This window comes from Papio anubis, chromosome 5 (assembly GCF_008728515.1).
Source record: "Papio anubis isolate 15944 chromosome 5, Panubis1.0, whole genome shotgun sequence".
NCBI lineage: Eukaryota > Metazoa > Chordata > Mammalia > Primates > Cercopithecidae > Papio > Papio anubis.
In genome coordinates this window covers 54933062-54949040 of record NC_044980.1, presented here as the reverse complement: position 1 = coordinate 54949040, position 15979 = coordinate 54933062, and the positions used below count along the sequence as shown (strand labels likewise).

The 15979-nt window shown below is 38.0% G+C and overlaps 1 protein-coding gene across 4 annotated transcripts in view; it reads left to right on the top strand.

Moving 5' to 3' along the window:
• PDE4D (phosphodiesterase 4D) overlaps nt 1-15979 on the top strand; it is a 1533637-nt gene that overhangs the window by 183315 nt on the left and 1334343 nt on the right. The window lies entirely within an intron of this gene.

Genomic DNA, 15979 nt, shown 5'->3' with positions numbered 1-15979 from the left:
AGTCATTCAGGATCAGGTTGCTTATTTTCCATGTAATTGTATGGTTTTGAGTGATTTCCTTAGTACCGATGATATGGTTTGGCTCTGTGTTCCCACCCAAATCTCACCTTGAGTTGTAATCCTGATAATCTCCACAAGTCAAGGGCAGGACCAGGTGAAGGTAATTGGATCATGGAGGTGGTTTACCCCATGTAGTTCTTGTGATAGTGAGTTCTCATGAGATCTGATGGTTTTATAAGCATCAGGCATTTCTCCTGCTTGCACTCACTCCATCCTGCCACCTTGTGAAGAAGGTGCCTACCTTCCTTTGCTTTCTGCCATGATTGTAAGTTTCCTGAGGTCTCCTAGGAGTGCAGAACTGTGAGTCAATGAAATTTTCTTCCTTTATAAATTACCCAGTCTTAGATAGTTCTTCATAGCTGTGTGAGAATAAACTAATACAACTGATTTCTATTTTTATTAAGCTGTAGTCTGATAGTGTGGTTGGTATGCTTGCCATTTTTTTGAATTTGCTGAGAATTGTTTTATGGCACATTGGGTGGTAGATTCTAGAGTTTATGCCATGTGCAGGTGAGAATAATGTATATTCTGTTGTTTTTGGTTGGAGAGTTCTGTAGATGTCTGTTAGGCCAATTAGGTCAAGTGTCAAGTTCAGGTCTCGAATATATGTTTGTTAGTTTTCTGCCTCAGTGATCTGTCTGATACTGTGAATGGGGTGTTGAAGTCTCCCACTATTATTATGTGGTTATCTAAATCTCTTTGTAGGTCTCTAAGAACTTGTTTTATGAATCTGGGTGCTCCTGTGTTGGATGCATATATATTTAGGATAGTTAGGTCTTCATGTTGAATTGAACGCTTTACCATTACGTAATGCCCTTATTTGTCTTTTTGATCATTGTCAGTTTACAGTCAATTTTATCTGAAATTATAATACAAACCCATGCCTTGCTTGGTAGAATTTTCTTTATTCCTTTACTTTGAGCCTATGAGTGTCACTGAATGTGAGATGGGTCTCTTGAAGACAGCATACAGTTAGGTCTTGTTTCTTTATTCAATTTGCCACTCTGTGTCTTTTAATTGGGACATTTAGCCCATTTAAACTCAAAGTTAACATCGATACATGTGGAGTTGATTCTATCATCATGTTGTTAGCTGGTTATCATACAGACTTGATTGTGGAGTTGCTTTATAGTATCAGTGATCTATGTACTTAAGTGTGTTTTCGTGGTGGTGGGTAATGTTCTTTTCTTTCCATATTTGGTACTTCCTTATGGACTTCTTGTAACACAGGTCTGGTGGTAATGAATTCCCTTAACATTTGCTTCTCTGCAAAAGATGATACTTCTCCTTTGTCTATGAAACTTAATTTGACCAGATATGAAATTCTTGGTTGGAATTTCTTTTTTTTAAGAATGCTGAATATAGGCTTCTGGCCTCATCTGGCTTGTAGGGTTTCTGCTGAAAGGCCTGCTGTTAACCTGATGGAGTTTCCTTGAAAGGTGACTTGCCCTTTCTCTCTGGCTACCTGCAACATTTTTTCCTCCATTTCAGCCTTGGAGAATGTGATGACTGTGTGTCTAGGGGATTATTGTGTTGAATAGTTTCTCACAGGGGTTCTCTGTATTTTTTGAATTTGAATGTTAGCCTTTCTAGTGAGGGTGGGGAAATTTTCATGAGCAATATTCTCAAATGTGTTTTCCAAGTTGTCTGCTTTCACTCCCTGTCATTCAGGGATATCAATGAGTTGTAGATTTGATCTCTTTATATAATCCCATATTTCTTGGAGGTTGTGTTCTTTCTTTTTTAGTCTTTTTTTCTTCCTTTTTGTCTGACTGAATTAATTCAGAGAACTGGTATTTGAACTCAGATTCTTTCCCCAGCTTGGTCTATTCTGCTGTTAATACATGTGGTCATATTATGAAATTCCTGAAAGGAGTTTTTTTTTTTTTTCTCTATCACATTAGTTTATTTCTTTCTTAAAATGGCCATTTCATCTTTCAGCCCCTATATTGTTTTATTTTATTCTTAAATTTCTTAGATTGGTTTTCAGCTTTCTCCTGAATCTCTGTGATCTTTGTTCCTATTCATATTCTGAATTCTATATCTGTCATTTCAGCCATCTCAGCCTGGTTAAGAACCATTGCTGGGGAACTAGTACAATCATTTGGAGGTAAGAAGACATTCTGGGTTTTTGAGTTGTCGGAGTTCTTGTGATGTTTCTTTCTCATCTGTGTGAGGTGATATTTCTTCTGTCTTTGAAGTTGCTGTCCTTTAGATGGAACTTTCTGGTTTGATCTTTGATGACCTTGGGGGTTCGATTGTGGTATAAGGTGGGTTCAGTCCACTTGCTTCATTTTTGGAAGATTTTAGGGGGCCAAGGCTCAGCTTAGCACTTTTGGCTGCATGCTCTAACTCTGGGAGATAGTACCAGGCCTCTGGCCTTGTTTTCTGGTTCCTCAAGGTTAGCAACCTGCTATGGTTGAGGGGTAAAGAAGTTCCTGATCTGCTGGTCATAACATTTCAATGGGGTGTACCGGCCAAAGCACTTCACTGGAGTGATGGCAGCAGGATCCATGCTTGCTTGTGCATGTCAACAGCCACAGCAGCACAATGAGTTGCATGCATCTTTGCTGTGGTGGGGGCACTAGTGGTAATGGGGCAGTGGTATTCCTTTGCATGCTCAGGCAGTGGTGTAGTGGGGGCCTGTTGCTGGTGGAGGTGAGATTGCCTGAAACATGGTAGTTGTGACTACAGGGGAGTGAGTTAGCTTGAGAAGAGCCATGGAATTACTAGCCAAGATTTAGGGCCTATTCCCATATACTTGGTAATATACATTTTCTTTTGCTAATTAAGAAATCCATGATGTATCCATATTTTGTGAAAAACCTGAGTTAACAACATCTGTATAAATAAGATGAAAGGTTTTGAAAGAAGTGAGAGGGATAAAAAATCGGTGATTTTTTTTTTTGTTTTTAGACTGTTTGAGGAGGCTAGAAGAAAGGTATTCATTTGAAAATACGTGAATATTTAGACATCTCTGAAGTTTATGTATTTATTATGTGAACTAGCTGAGGGAAAAATTTTTCCTTTTATTATTTTGTTGATTTTATTTATTTATCTGTTTGCTTATTTATTATACTTTAAGTTCTGGGATACACGTGCAGAACATATAGTTTTGTTACATAGGTATACATGTGCCATAGTGGTTTGTGGCACCCATCAACCCATCACCTACATTAGGTATTTCTCCTAATGCTATCCCTTCCCTAGCTCCCAACCCCCAACAGGCCCCAGTGTGTGATGTTCCTCTCCCTGTGTCCATGTGTTCTCATTGTTCAACTCCCACTTATGAGTGAGAACATGCAGTGTTTGGTTTTCTGCTCTCATGTTAGTTTGCTGAGAATGATGGTTTCTAGCTTCATCCATGTCCCTGCAAAAAACAAGAACTCATCCTTTTTAATGGCTGCATAGTATTCCATGGTGTATATGTGCCACATTTCCTTAATCCAGTCTATCATTGATGGACATTCGGGTTGATTCCAAATCTTTGCTATTGTGAATAGTGCTGCAATAAACATACATGTGGATGTGTCTTTATAGTAGAATGACTTATAATCCTTTGGGTATATACTTGGTAATGGGATTGCTGGGTCAAGTGGTATTTCTAGTTCTAGATCCTTAAGGAACTGACACACTGTCTTCCACAATGGTTGAACTCATTTATGCTCCCACCCGCAATATAAAAGTGTTCCTATTTCTCCACATCTTCTCTAGCCTCTGTCATTTCCTGACTTTTTAATGATCACCATTCCAACTGGCATGAGATGGTATCTCACTGTGGTTTTGATTTGCATTTCTCTAATGACCAGTGATGACGAACATTTTTTCTTATATTTGTTGGTGGCATAAATGTCTCCTTCCAAGAAGTACCTGTTCATATCCTTTGCCCACTTTTTGATGTGGTTGTTTTTTTCTTACAAACTTGTTTAAGTTTCTTGTAGAGTCTGGATATTAGCCCTTTGTCAGATGGATAGACTGCAAACATTTTCTCCCATTTTGTAGGTTGCTGTTCACTCTGATGATAGTTTATTTTGCTGTGCAGAAACTCTTTAGTTTAATTAGATCCCATTTGTCAACTTTGGCTTTTATTGCCATTGCTTTTGGTGTTTCAGACATGAAGTCTTTGCCCATGCCTGTGCCTTGAATGGTATTGCCTAGGTTTTCTTCTAGGATTTTTATGGTTTTAGGTCTTATGTTTAAGTCTTTAATCCACCTTGAGTTAATTTTGGTATAAATTTGGTATAATTTCCCAACATCACTTATTAAATAGGGAATCCTTTCCCCATTGCTTGTTTGTGTCAGGTTTGTCAAAGATCAGATGGCTATAGATGTGTGGCATTATTTCTGAGGTCTCTGGTCTGTTCCCTTGGTCCGTATATCTGTTTTAGTACCAGTACCATGCTGTTTTGATTACTGTAGCCTTGTAGTATAGTTTGAAGTCAAGTAGTGTGATGCCTCCAGCTTTGTTCTTTTCACTTAGGATTGTCTTGGCTATGAAGGTTCTTTTTTGGTCCCATATAAAGTTTAAAGCAGTTTCTTCTAATTCTGTGAAGAAAATCAATGGTAGTTTGATGGGGATAGCATTTCTATAAATTACTTTGGGCAATATGGCCATTTTCATGATATTGATTCTTCCTATCCATGAGCATAGAAAGTTTTCCCATTTGTTTGTGTCCTCTTTTATTTCATTGAGCAGTGGTTTGTAATTCTCCTTGAAGAGGTCCTTCACATCCCTTGTAAGTTGTATTCCTAGGTGTTTTATTCTCTTAGTAGCAATTGTGAATGGGAGTTCATGCATGATCTATGTGTTACTGTTGTACAGGAATCCTTGTGATTTTTGCACATTGATTTTGTATCCTGAGACTTTGCTGAAGTTGCTTATCAGCTTAAGGAGATTTTGGGTTGAGATAATGGGGCTTTCTCAGTATATGATCATGTAATCTGCAAACAGAGACAGTTTGGCCTCCTTTTTTCCTATTTGAATACCCTTTCTTTCTTTCTCTTGCCTGATTGCCCTGGCCAGAACTTCCAATACTGTGTTGAATAGGAGTGGTAAGAGAGGGCATCCTTGTCTTGTGCCGGTTTTCAAAGGGAATGCTTCCAGTTTTTGCCCACTCAGTATGATATTGGCTGTGGGTTTGTCATAAATAGCTCTTAATATTTTGCAATACATTCCATCAATACCTAGTTTATTGAGAGTTTTTAGCATGAAGGTGTGTTGAATTTTGTCAAAGTCCTTTTCTGCATCTATTGAAATAATTATGTGGTTTTTGTCATTGCTTCTGTTTATGTGATGGATTACATTTATTGATTTGCGTATGTTGAACCAGACTTGCATCCCAGGGATGAAGCCGACTTGATCATGGGATCACGGTGGATAAGCTTTTTGATGTGCTGCTGGATTCAGTTTGAAGAATTTTATTGAGGACTTTTGCATCAATGTTCATCAGGGATATCAGCCTGAAGTTTTCTTTTTTGTTATATCTCTGCCAGGTTTTGGTATCAGGATGATGCTGGTCTCATAGAATGAGTTAGGGAGGAGTCCCTCCTTTTCAATAGTTTCAGCAGAAATAGTACCAGCTCTTCTTTGTACCTCTGGTAGAATTCAACTGTGAATCCATCTAGTCCTGGGCTTTTTTTGGGTGGTAGGCTATTTATTACTTCCTCAATTTCAGAACCTATTATTGGTCTATTCAAGGATTCAACTTCTTCCTGGGGTAGACTTGGGAGGGTGTATGTGTCCAGGAATGTATCCATTTCTTCTAGATTTTCTAGTTTACTTATGTAGAGGTGTTTATTGTCCTTTCTGATGGTAGTTTGTGTTTCTATGGATCAGCTGTGATATCCCCCATATCATTTTTTTATTGCATCTATTTGATTATTCTCTCTTTTCTTCTTTATTAGTCTGTCTAGCAGTCTATTTTTTTAATCTTTTCAAAAAACCAGGTCCTGGATTCATTGATTTTTTTGAAGGATTTTCCATGTCTCTATCTCCTTCAGTTCAGCTCTAATCTTTGTTATTTCTTGTCTTCTGCTAGCTTTTGAATTTGTTTGCTCTTGTTTCTCTAGTTCTTTTAATTGTGATGTTAAGGTGTTGATATTAGATCTTTCCTGCTTTCTCTTGTGAGCATCTAGTGCTATAAATTTCCCTATACACACTGCTTTAAATGAGTCCCAGAGATTCTGGTATGTTGTGTCTTTGTTCTCATTGGTTTCAAAGAACATCTTTATTTCTGCCTTCATTTCATTATTTACCCAGTAGTAAGTCAGGAGCAAGTTGTTCAGTTTCCGTGCAGTTGTGCAATTTTGTGTGAGTTTCTTAATCCTGAGTTCTAATTTGATTGCACTGTGGTCTGAGAGACTGTTTGTTATGATTTCCATTTGTTTGCATTTGCTGAGGAGTGTTTTACTTCCAATAATGTGGTCAATTTTAGAATAAGTGCAATGAGGCACTGAGAAGAATGTATGTTCTGTTGATTTGGGCTAGAAAGTTCTGTAGATGTCTATTAGTTCTGCTTGTTCCAAAGCTGAGTTCAAGTCCTTAATATCCTTGTTAATTTTCTGTCTCGTTGATCTGTCTAATATTGACAGTGGAGTGTTAAAGTATTCCACTATTATTGTGTGGGAGTCTAAGTCTCTTTGTAGGTCTCTAATAACTTGCTTTGTGAATCTGGATGCTCCTGTATTGGGTGCATCTATATTTAGGATAGTTAGCTCTTCTTGTTGCATTGATCCCTTTACCATTATGTGATGCCTTTCTTTGTCTCTTTTGATCTTTGTTGGTTTAAAGTCTGTCTTATCAGAGATTAGGATTGCAACTCCTGCTTTTGTTTTGCTTTCCATTTGCTTGGTAAATATTCCACCATCCCTTTATTTTGAGCCTATGTGTGTCTTCGTTTGTGAGATGGGTCTCCTGCATACAGCACACTGATGGGTCTTGACTCTTTATCCAATTTGCCAGTCTGTGTCTTTTAATTGGGGCATTTAGGCCATTTACATTTAAAGTTAATATCGTTATGTGTGAATTTGACCCTGTCATTATGATGCTAGCTGGTTATTTTGCCCATTAGTTGATGCAGTTTCTTCATAATGTCAATAGTCTTTATACTTTGGTATGTCTTTGCAGTGGCTGGTACTGGTTGTTCCTTTCCATATTTAGTGCTTCCTTCAGGAGCTATTTTAAGGCAGACCTGGTGATGACAAAATCTCTCAATATTTGCTTGTCTGTAAAGGATTTTATTCTCCTTCACTTATGAAGGTTAGTTTGGCTGGATATGAAATTCTCGTTTGAAATTCTTTTCTTTAAGAATGTTGAATATTAGCCCCCACTTTCTTCTGGCTTGTAGACTTTCTGCACAGAGATCCAATGGTAGTCTGATGGGCTTTCCTTTGTGGGTAACCCAATCTTTCTCTCTGACTGCACCTAACATTTTTTCCTTCATTTCAACCTTGGTGAATCTGACAATTATGTGTCTTAGGGTTGCTCTTCTTGAGAAGTATCTTTGTGGTGTTCTCTGTATTTCCTGAATTTGAATGTTGGCCTGCCTTACTAGGTTGGGAAATTCTCCTAGATAATATCCTGAAGAGTGTTTTCCAACTTGATTCCATTCTCCCTATCACTTTCAGGTACACCAATCAAACATAGATTTGGTCTTTTCACATAGTCCCATATTTCTTGGAGGCTTTGTTTGTTTCTTTTTATTCTTTTTTCTCTAATCTTGTCTTTTGCTTGATTTCATTGAGTTGCTCTTCAATATCTGCTATCCTTTCTTCTGCTTATCAATTCAGCTATTGATATTTACATATGTTTCACGAAGTTTTTGTGCTGTGTTTTTCTAGTCCATCAGGTCATTTATGTTCTTCTCTAAAAACGGGTTATTCTAGTTAGCAATTCGTCTGATCTTTTTTCACAGTTCTTAGCTTCCTTGTATTGGGTTAGAACATGCTCCTTTAGCTTGTAGGAGTTTGTTATTACCCACCTTCTGAAGGCTACTTCTGTCAATTCATTAAAGTCATTCTCCATCCAGTTTTGTTCCCTTGCTGGTGAAGAGCTGTGATCCTTTGGAGGAGAAGGGGCGTTCTGTTTTTTGGAATTTTCAGCCTTTTTGCGCTGGTTTTTCCCCATCTTTGTGGGTTTATCTACCTTAGATCTTTGATATTGGTGGCTTTCTGATGGGGTCTCTGAGTGTTCTTCCTTTCTGTTACTTTTCTTTCTAACAGTCAGGCCTCTCTGCCCCAGTTCTGCTGGAGTTTGCTGGAGGTCCATTCAGACCCTGTTTGCCTGGGTATCACCAGAGGAGGCTGCAGAACAGCAAAGATTGCCACCTGTTCTTTCCTCTGGAAGCTTCATCCCAGAGGGGCACCTGCCAGATGCCAGTCAGAACTCTCCTGTATGAGGTGTCTGTCAGCCCTTGCTGGGAGGTGTCTCCCAGTCAGGATTCGCGGGGGTCAGGGACCCTCTTGAGGAGGCAGTCTGACCCTTAACAGAGCTTGAACGCTGTACTGGGAGGTCCACTGCTCTTTTCACAGCTGTCAGGCAGGGACGTTTAAGTCTGCTGAAGCTGCACCCACAGCCACCCCTTCCCCCAGGTGCTGTGTCCCATGGAGATGGGGGTTTTATCTATAAGTGCCTGACTGGGGCTGCTGCCTTTTTTTCAGAGATGCTCTTCCCAGAGAGGAGAAATCTGGCTATCTGGCCACAGTGGCCTTGCTGAGTTTCAGTGGGCTCCACCAAGTTCGAACTTCCCAGTGGCTTTGTTTACACTACAAGGGGGAAAACCGCCTACTCAAGTCTCAACAATGGTGGATGCCCCTCCTCCCATAAAGCTCCAGTGTCCCAGGTCAATCTCAGACTGCTTCTGTGCTGGCAGTGAGAATTTCAAGCCAATGGATTTTAGTTTGCTGTGCTCTGTGGGGGTGCAACCTGCCGAGCAAGATTACTTGGCTCCCTCGCTTTAGCCCCCTTTCCAAGGGAGTTAATGGTTCTGTCTCGCTTGTGTTCCAGGCACCACTGGGGTATGGAAAAAACAAACAAACAAACTCCTGCAGCTAGTTTCATGTCTGCTCAAATGGCCGCCTAGTTTTGTGCTTGAAACCCAGAGCCCTGGTGGGGTAGGCACAGGAGGGAATCTCCTGGACTGCAGGTTGCAAAGACCATGGGAAAAGCGCAGTATCTGGGCCGGAGTGTGCATGGTTCCTCAGGCTCAGTCCCTCACTGCTTCCCTTGGGTAGGAGAGAAAATTCCCCAATCCCTTGCACTTCCTGGGTGAGGCGATGCCCCGCTCTGCTTCAGCTCACCCTATGTGGGCTGCACCCACTGTCCAACCAGTCCCAATGAGCTGAACCAGGTACCTCAGTTGGAAATGCAGAAATCACCTGCCTTCTGTGTTGATCTCGCTGGGAGCTGCAGACCCGAGCTATTCCTATTTGACCATCTGGCTAGCAATCCTATATTCCATTTTCCTTTTTATATGAGGAACCTGACCAATTTATGTTGTTTAAACATTAAGACCTGGGTTGGGTTAAACATTCGAGATTATTTTATAGGATAATATCAGTGTTTACCTAGAAATTTAAACTTAAGTCGTGAAATTTTTATTTTTGCCCTTGATCCACTGGTATTAGGTCTATACAATGTTTCTATCCACTCCAGAAGACAAACAGATGTTTCTGTGAATCTGAAACTAACTCAGCACATGTAGCCTCACTTTCTAAGTGGTGTTTTGGCTGTGGAACACAAGATACAGATACCTGGAGATGAGAAATGTATCAGTAATCACTTACAGAAATAAATGCGTATTTTAGGCCAGTTGCAGTGGCTCATACCTGTAATCCCAGCACTTTGGGAGGCTGAGGCGGGCAGATCACCTGAGGTTGGGAGTTGGAGACCAGCCTGACCAACACGGAGAAACCCCGTTTCTACTAAAAATACAAAATTAGCCAGGTGTGGCAGCACGTGCCTGTAATCCCAGCTCTGGGGAGGCTGAGGCAGGAGAATTGCTTGAACCTGGGAGGTGGAGGTTGTGGTCAGCTGAGATCGCACCATTGCACACCAGCCTGGGCAACAAGAGCAAAACTCCACCTCAAAAAAAAAAAAACCCAAAAAACACAACAACTTGGATTCTGCTTAGCTAATAGAAATTGCCTACGTGTGAAACTTCATATTTCCTGTGTATGGGGAATGTTACGAGGTATGCTGGTGGGAACACAGGAGAGCACATAGAATGATTATCCCCCACTTGCAGAATTTCTTGTTTGGCTAGGGAGGGAACATACTTGTACAAAAGGTGTAAAAAGATATTGAAAGAGGTGAGCAAAGGCTCAAAGAGTAAGAGAAAGGAGAGACTACAGAAAGATTCCATAAAGGAAGATTCAGGAAGAAGTGTGTCAGAAGTAGAGCAAGAGCAAAGGTTGGATTTGCTGGCTACTACTAATCCGTTTCTCAGGAGCATGTGCAGACGCACTTGGGAGGTTATAATGTCTGGGTCTGTTAGAACCCTATTCTGTTGGCCAGAAGTCAATCACACAGCCCCACTTTTCTGCTAGGGTGGCTGGAAAATAGTTTACCTGTGTTCCTGGAAGGAAGGTGTGGCTTTTTTGAGCATTTAACGAGTCTTTGCTACATGCCCACTGGAACTTTGCAGAATAAACTTCAGTTCCTTTCCCCCTCATTCATTTTTTAAACATTCCCTTCTCCAAGTGAGACACTGTTAGTTCTATCAGCTATTACTCATACATTTTTGTTCCCAAACCCTCTACTATCATGGTCATCATAAAGCAAACATTCTTGATTTTTATCATTCTTCTCAAAATGAAGTGCTCAGTGTATGTGATTTTTTAAATGCTGGTAAAATGGGATTATTGTTTTCATTGATTTCATAACTGTAAGGTCAAAGAGAGGGCCAAGACTGGGGACTTTGCATTTAAAAAAAAAAAGAAAAGAATTTGAAGAAGGAAAGGGGTCTCCAGGATGCCACTTCAGTACGGCAGCCATGGGAAGCACTAGTGGGAAGGTGCTATTCTTTCCTACTTCTCAAAGAGGAAAAAAGACATTCACATTCACAAATCAATTCATTTCCATCAAAACTCCAAAGTGAAGTCAAGGAGAACAAGTGCACTCAAATGATGTTACTTATATATTAGATTATGAATTTAAATAAAACGCTAAAGATTTCTGCATTAAAATCTTTTTATTGTGACATTAACTAGTCCACATGCCTTACATAGTGTCTAGGTCTTATTCTCAATAATTTGGCCAGTAGTCCAAATGATTACATGATATATAAGCAAATTAGCATTGCTCTAAGGAACTAAAGTGTATTACCTGCTGCTAATATGGCACTGTTGTTGTGCCATTTCAGCATATCCCTGTGGCCCCCATTCCTGATGTTTTCATCTGTAGATCCCATGAAGAGACAAAAAATGAGTCTTTTTTCCTTTCCTTTTCTTTCAACAGTTGTGCTTTCAGTGTTCTCTCTTAAGAAATATTATAACCCTGAGGGAGTGGACTTTCTTATCAGAGAAGCAAACTGATTGAAAACGATTTAGTTTCCAAATTCCTGGAAGAAGAGAAAAAGCCTAAGTGTCCATCTCTTTATCTAGTCTACTAATGAGATTACCTATTTCAATATATTTTTTTCTAAATTGAGTTTTTAATGTCAAAGTTTCAGGATCCACTGGTTTCCATAGTTTTAGTTTGTCCAGTTGTTTATGGTTAGACTCATTGTGAACAGTGACCATTATACTTCTCTTTTTCTATAAATGTGGCTGCTTTTGAGAGTGGAAGTTGTAGGAAACAGAATTCATTGTAATCTGAATTTAAATTTAGCTTCCTGTTGCAGCTCCTCCCCTCCCCATCCTCCCTCACATTTCTCCCTGTCCCCAGACTGTCTTTCAGAGGCAGATGCTATGCCCATAAATGACATTTATTGATTTGAGTATTAGTGACTTTTTCTTGACAGAGTCACCCATAACAAATATTTAAGTAATATTAAGAGTTTCCCACCAAGCACTCAGAATAAACTAAACAGTGAGTATCTAGGCAGAAAGCCATGTACTTTTAGAGCTCAGTATGTTTATAATATATATGAAGGCAAACATAGAGGCAACATAAATACCTATTCTACCTGGTCGTTATCTGCCAATTTATATTTTTCAGAGAAGAGTTTCTCACTAAATCACTGAGAGGCAGAGTAGGATATCTGAGGAAAATGGTGGTGGTGGTGGGGCGGAGGCAGGTTCGTTATCCGGAAAAAAGATTGGGAGCCAGGGAGGATTTTCAAATTCGAATCCCTCAGCTCAGTCTTGGGGCATTTGTTTTGCCATCTGAATTATCTTGGAACCCAGAAGAAAACTGGTTGTGAAAACTACAGATTCAATTTTCTTCTTTGGCTGTTCCCATAATACTGTAATTATAAACCATGATGTGTTAGGGTGTAACATTCTTTGGAGAGCATCCTAAAGTGCACTTTGATCAAATTTTGCCTTATGTAGCAACATTTAGAAACACAAGTCTTTGTGGGGTTTCTGGCTCTTCTTTTTACTGATGGACTGATAATCTTATAATAGCATTAGTTTTGCCACCAATTACCAAAGATTTGTTATTATTGGTTTTTAAAGTTGGACAATCCTTAAATGTCTACAGCAACATAAGAAACAGACCCAGAAGGTGGTGGGTCAGACTAGTTTAGAAACCTGCAATCCTGGCTATTTGGTACCTCAGAATTCAACAAGGGATGTTGGAAAATTTTCAAAATAAAATTAATTTAAATGCAGTTTTGCAAAAGGTTATACTGTAGAACACATTGAAAAAGAGAAGGTTAGCTGAAAAGTCAAGCATGATAGAATTTGAAAATTACTAGGCTTTAGGGTATGAAAATATTTCCCATATGTTGAGACAGAATTTGTATTTTCTCTTTTCTCAATGGCATTTTATGAGACTATATACTCCTGCTCTTCTATATAAATAGAACAGAAACATCTCCATTTTTAAATTGTCATGGAAATAAGTAATGGCCTGTGAGCAAAACGACTTTCTTTGTTTTTGTTTTGTTTCGTTTTGTTTTTTTTTTGATGGAGTTTTGCTCTTGTCGCCCAGGCTGGAGTACTATCTCGGCTCACTGCAACCTCAACCTCCTGGGTTCAAGTGATTCTCCTGCCTCAGCCTCCTGAGTAGCTTGGATGACAGGTGGTCACCACCATTCCCAGCTAATTTTTGTAGTTTTAGTAGAGACGGAGTTTCACCATGTTGACCAGGCTGGTTGCAAACTATAGGCTTTCACCCTTCGTGCTTTACTATTTTGGTTAATTTTGAGGGACATAATCTGTGGGAACATTGTTATTATTTGCCATTACTTTTCATAGCAAAAACCGCAATTACTTTTGCACCAACCTAATATTTTCTTTGCTAATCTAGTGTGATTTAGGGACAGTGATAAATAAAGGTTGGAGAAGAAAGAAAAGGGCTGACTAGTAAATGCAGACAGAGTTGATGTACTTTCACAGTCCCATTGGCATGTTCCATGGGCCATTTCACTTTCAGATGGTTTGTCTGGCTGAATTTAAAGGCTAACCTCTGGAGCTTTGCCTTTCTTCTTGTGACCTGAGAACTTGCTGGCATGTACAAGTCAATTTTCTTAATAGCTTTTCTTGATTAGTCTATAGCTTCTCCAGTGAGTTGAAATGTCACATTTACTTATACTAAAATCTTATATTAGACATATTTGGGTGTCAAACCTCTTTTAGTCATTTGTCTTTCTTGTCTAGAGATAGTGTTATAATATTTTCCTTGTTATAGGTTTCTAATACACTTTAAAATCTAGAATGACATAACTCCCATTGTATCTTTCTCTTTTGATCTTTTGAGAAAAAGAATTACCATGGAAAATAATACTTCTGTTTTTGTGTCATTGTTTAAAGTATTTACAACTCTTATTTTGTTGTGAATTTTTTCTTTTAATATATTCCTTAATTTTATTTATATATTTAATTAGTTATGTTTGCATTTTTAAAAAGTGAGATAGGTGTATCTTTTAAAAAATAATCGTTGTCAGGTATGGTGTTAAGTTTGTAATAGCTATTAGCTATTACATTACTTTTAATGGCAAAAACCACAAATACTTTTGCAACAACCTAATATAATGAATTCAGTAGGCTTCCGTTGTTTATCTACATTGTGGAATATAGTGTAATTCTGAAATAACTTACTTCTTATACCATTTTTGTTTTGCTTTTTTGGTTTAGGTCGATTTTTCTAAAAGCCTTTTTCTTTTGTTTCTGCTGTATATTTGTTTTACTATGTTCTGTTTTTGATTTCTTTTTGGATCAGTTTCATCACTTCATATTTTCTTACATTATTGCCACTGCATTAGTCTATCATATTAATCAGAATAGTATTGTACATGCTATTCTTTTGCATATTTTTAATCTTGTTTCTATATTTGGTCACATCTACTTTGTCATTTTTAATGAAATCGAAATTTTCTTGTCTTACTCTTGCAGAGTTCTACTTATTTAATTGCCCCTTTTCTGCTTTTATTTTTATTAACTCATTTTTCCCAACCTTCCTTGGAGTTCTGATCTTTTTCTAGGTTATTAAATGAATATGTCATTCTGTTTTGATTTTTATTGATTCATTCCTGTGACTTTTCTTCAGGTTATTTTGTTGACCTTTATTGAACTTCTCCAGTTTATTGAGTTGAATATTTTGTTATTTTATTTTATTCAATTTTTAAAATGATGAGAACCCTGAATGCCATGGGCTTTTCTTCCTTTTGAGTCCATCCTTTACCACACATCATTAGATTTTTATATAGATTTTTCAATTGTTCTTAACTTTAAAATTGTTTGCAATTGCAATTTGGATTTATTCTTTAGCCTGTGCCATTTAGAAATGTTTTATTTTAAGGTTTGCCTTTGCGTTTTTATTTTTAAAGGTTATCTTCTGATATTAATTCCCTGGGTTATGTATATGTCTTTCACATACTTATACATACTTATGGTTTATATAATTTCTATGTTTTATAGCTTTCATATGCCTCTGTCTAATATATGAATAATTTTTGATCAACTTTTTACAAAAGTAGTTTCTTTGTTTGAAGAATCTAAACTTTTAAATGTAACTGTTAGATCAACTTCATTAATTGAATTTACTCATATGCTTTATGGTCCTTTTAATTTTCCAGCTACTTTTTCTCTTCAAGAGAGTTTTGTTAGACTTTAGTACTGTATTTCTATTAGTTTCTTCTTACAGTTTTAACTATGTGTGTGTGCGTGTATATACACACATTATATATATTGATGCACACACATTGTAGTATATAATGTCTTATGGGCTGCAACATTTCCTTAGAATCTATATTTTATTTGAAGCCAGCATATTTTTATTTGTTTTAAGTAAGAAGTTTTATTTCTTCCTGGAATCTTGCAGGATTTCTTTTTTTTTTTTCTGTTTACTTAGTAGTTTAAAAAGTGCCAGATATGTTAAGGTTTAGGTCTTTTACTGATGTATTTTTTTCCTGGAGCCATGTCACCCATTTTCCTGAGGTTAGGAAAGTTTTCTTGGGATGTGTATTTGGTTATTGTTTCTGTTTTATTTCTCTGGACTCTCCTCTGGGAATGCTGATGAGCTATATGTTAGCTCCCTAGTCTTTCTTTTTCAATTCTTTCTTCTTCTCTATCATACTTTTCTTTTCCTGTCTCCCTGTGAAGGCTTATAGAACTGTTAAATAATGCTTCAACCCACTGTCTTCAGTATCAATTAATTATTCTACTTTGCTTTTAGTTTCTATGTAATCATCCTTTAAAAAAATTCTCTCTCCCTTTTCATTTTACCCATTGTCCATTGCCTTGTTTAACCTGCCTGGAATCCTCTTCATTTCATCCTGTTTTCTTTTCATAGAGGCCAATCTCTTGGTTCTTT